Source organism: Eurypyga helias, unplaced genomic scaffold (genome assembly GCF_000690775.1).
Source record: "Eurypyga helias isolate BGI_N326 unplaced genomic scaffold, ASM69077v1 scaffold8828, whole genome shotgun sequence".
NCBI classification, from domain to species: Eukaryota; Metazoa; Chordata; class Aves; order Eurypygiformes; family Eurypygidae; genus Eurypyga; species Eurypyga helias.
The window spans coordinates 27,259-31,702 of NW_010267603.1; positions in this window are offsets into that span (position 1 = coordinate 27,259).

The window sequence follows — 4,444 nt, forward strand, 5'->3', positions numbered from 1 at the left end:
AACTTAAAAAGGTAGGTAGAAATTGGCCTAGTAGGAAAAGTATGCAGTAGATGGAGCAGCAGGGGAGGAGGAGGTAAAACCAATAAATGAATACAGTCTAATAATTCAACATTAAATGTAAAACATTTGTGATAACTGATTGATACTACTTCACTTCAAATCAAGTTAGTGACATCAATGTATGACTAAGGAACCAGAGGTAGAATAATTTCTAATTGCACTTTCAGTAATAATTATATTTTTATGCTAAAGAAACATTGTATTTAGTCCTATACAAAACTTTTTTGAAATGGGTTCTGCACCCTTTTCAATTATCTGTATCCATTAAATATATGACTTAAAGTCAAACTACTGTGCCCCAGTTTAAAAAAAAATCACAAATCTTCCATTTTTTTAAAAAAAGATCTATGCCTCAATAGCTCTGACAAAAAAAAAAAAAAAAATCAGCTAAGAGAAGAGACACAGAAACTCAGAAACTTTGATGATTTCACATTGCATTAAAGGATTCTGAAATAAGGAGCACATAGAGGCGTTTACAAATAAATATGGAAACTTATTTTACAGCTGTGGCCATGCTTGTGAAGAATTTGGAAGTCATAATACAAACTGCTGCAAAAATGTGTTAGACCACAATCACTTGTCCATGTGTATGAATGAACATTTCTGTATACAAATTTCTACTCTCTCATTTTGTTCAGTCCTATTGCCATTTCAGCATGCAGTCACAAAGTGAGCTGGCTCTGCATGCATGCATGGATCCGCTGAGGGTCTGCCATTGTTCAACCTCATAAAGAATCCTCTTCAAAATTAATTTGGTTTCACTCTGGCTATAAAAAGCCATATTCTGGGGGAAAAGGACTGAAATCATGCTCATCTCCAACATCATGTCACTCCACCTTCTACAAATAACAATTGCTGGAAGGGCTAATTAGAAATCAAAGAGCATTGTGTCTTGTGTGCAGCAGCTTATCTATGCATGTACAAGGGCTAGTTCTGCAAGAAAAAACAAGAATATTTTTCAAAAGTTCTGATACTACAAATCAATAAATTACCTTGAATTATTCTTTTTTTTCCTTAAAATGTTCAAAGCCACATAATATTCTATTTGTCCTGCCAACCACACTAAAAGCATCCACATGAATCAAATACACTGCGATGAAAAAAGTTGTACAAAAACAACCTATGTGTTTCTGAATTGTGACAGGAGAAATCCCTAAACCCCAGTGTAGCAGTACTGATACTTTTACACCTCACCACAGAAAAGGAAAGCATCATGCAAAAGGCGATAATTTTAAGTAGATCTGTTAAATTTAGTAAATAAGAACAGAATAAAAAAAAAAAAAAAGGAAAACTACTGTTGTGTACATCACTACAACCAGGGTAGTTATTTCTACATTTCCACACCCAAAATCAATATTAAAGTCTTTCTACAAATTTCTCAATATAAAGAAGTTATCCCAAAATCAGAGATATGACACCTCATAAAAGTCCACAGGAGGTCACACAACATGATCACCATCTGATCCAAGCCGTTGGACTTCATGACATTGAAGCAATCATCCAGGCTTGACCTAAAACACAAGGTCCAGCACAATCCTTAGGAGATCACTCAGAAGGTTTGTTGGGGAAGAAGGAGAGGATGGTTTGTGTTTGCCATTTGTCTAGCCTCATTTTCCAATCACAACAACTCCCACAAGAGCACAAAAAGACCAAAAATCAAGTCACCCTGAACCTCTCCTTGACAACTTAAATGGAATGAAGTCCAGAGGTTTAGGATAGAGGCTGTTTCTACTCCTGCAAGCTGACTTCACTGACCTCAGTAGAAGATCTGGCACCCTAGGACTTGGCCTTTCACCTTCTACAATAAACAAATCCAATATCTAAAACTTCAAGATTAACACCATCTCTTAGGATTTTTGTTGCTACCAGCCTTTTTTTTCCATATCCAATAATTCTGCCTTATTTGTAACTCTACGCTCTAGATTTTCTTCAGGAGAAGAAATTTGATCAAAATCTTGCAAATTGAGAAATCTACAGAATATTTGGACCCTTACCTCTGCCAGGATTATTGATAGACATGAAGTACATTTTAAAAAGCAGCCTTCTGGAAGTGCAGCGCTATCTGCAGACCATTTAGGAACTGATCCCATCACGGTGGAGTATTCTGCCATTGCTTTCCATATCTAAGTGCTTTCTGTCCTTAACTTTCTTCCTTTACAAACAGCAGCTCAACTTGCAGAATTATTGGGCATTCACTACCTGCTTTGTATCCCTGATCTTCATAATATATCAGCAGCTAGTAAAGACCATGAAAGCATTTCCAGCTAATCAGAGCAGTGAGAGGAAGGGGCATACACCATGTTGACCGCTACCTATACTCTTTTCACACGGGGACCTGGTTATCAAGGCTGCAGGTCACAGTCTCTCCCAGGCATGAAATGCCTAATGGCATACCCAAAGGACATGTAGCTCCCTGGTGTAGTTCCTCTTTGGCCTTGTCATTTCTGCCTAATAATGACTTTATTGCTTTGCAGATTGCACCAACAGGAGGGAACAGCTAAGCTTACATATGAACATGGTAACTGCCTTATCAAAATGAATATTTAGAAGCAAGGCAAGACACAAAATATGCATCATCCACCCCACTGAGTTACACAGAAATTGTGCCGTCCACCTCAAAATCTTCTACTGTCTCACTGACTAAGCTCTGAAATAATGGGAAGTTGCAAAATATCATAATCTATGCATACATCCCATCTTTTACAAAACAGATTATTTGTAGCAATGCCCATCTCTAACCCAGCCATAGAACACAACCCATTCAGTGGCACCACGTTGAACTCTCCTTTCTGAAATGCAGTGTGATGTGACCAGCACAACGGGAAGGTTCACTCCACGTTTAGTACCTTGGAGCTACAGGCTCAAAAGCTTCTGTTGCTGCAGTGATGGTGGAAGGCACCCCTTCAGCAACGCCGCGGGATGAAGCACTACTGTGTAGTGAATGACTCGGGCTCTTCATTCAATCGAGAAAAAGCTTATCCAGGGGAGAAGCTGGGAGATCTTACATATTAATTAGGTTAAAATGGCATCAGGTCATTAGAACCATGACATTCACCTTCAGTTACTCCTGGTTGACGCTGGGCTATCAGTCTAGCAGGACTCACTCAGTTAATGCATTAAAGCTGGGCAAGCCCCCCGTGCCCTCCCTTTGCCCCATCCCTGGCTGTCTTCAAGGCCAGGCTGGATGTGGCTTTGAGCAACCTGGTCTAGTGGAAGATGTCCCTGCCCATGGCAGGGGGGTTGGAACTAGATGATCTTTAAGGGCCCTTCCAACCCAAACCATTCTGTGATTCTATGATTCCTTAGCACTGTTTAGCCTGCACAGCTTAATCCTTCGTTTCAGCCTCACGTACATGCATTCAGACTAAAATCCTGATCTTTTAGGGGAATGGTGGCCAACCTTTCTGCCTGAGCAAGACACAGAATTTCTGCCAGAAAGGTGGTGTGCCTACAGAATTCATATTAGATCTGATGCTACCCAGGGAGTCAAATTTAAATAGGTGTACATAATATATTCCCCCACTTTCCAGAAACACAGGTCTTCTGCATATGGGATGTGCAGAGAGTACTTCCATTTCCTAGATGTAGCCCTTTCCAGAGGATGAGGTAACTCTCAGCAGAGAAGAATGTCATTTGTGGCACATCATCATTCATGCTATAAATGTATTGCATATACTAAAAGCTTTCAGATTCAACTTCTATAATTCAGCCACCTTCTAATTAGAAAGCTGCAATTGTTGAAAGCAAAGCATAATCAGCATTCAGTATTCAATTGTAGGTCAAGGTAAAATGGATTAAAAATTTAATTCTTGGGATGACATGAATAAGTAGAAAAGCAAAGCAAAAAAGAGAAAAATCATACAACTACTCTTTTCAGTCAGAACTTGATTCCAGCTTTAACAACAATCAAACTATTCCCACTGAGTACCTGAGAGCATTCCTGAACATCAAAAAAAACCACAAATATTAACTTCAAGCACAGAATATTTACAAAGAACATAATTCAAACTGTACACCCGGTTGAAAAAATGTTCATGGTTTAATTCCAGTATTTCTATAATTTTGTTTCCATCTGATGAGTAAAGGATTTATTTAACCAATCAATAAAGACAAAAATAGAAATTCATGATACTCCATCGAACTTTATTACATACCGGGCACTCGTGACCAGGGATAGGTTTGTGAAAGCTAATCAGATCACAGGCTGCAAATGGTGCAGATACAGAATAAAACAATGACTAACCATTCCATGAGAGGTTACAGCAGTAACTTGCTGATTTTGTCTCTCAAGAGCTCATAAAGAAGACTGTTTGCTATACTGCCATGGCTGCTAAGCTGAAACACCTTTCCAAAGTTTTAAAAATAAATTATCTGTATATACAGC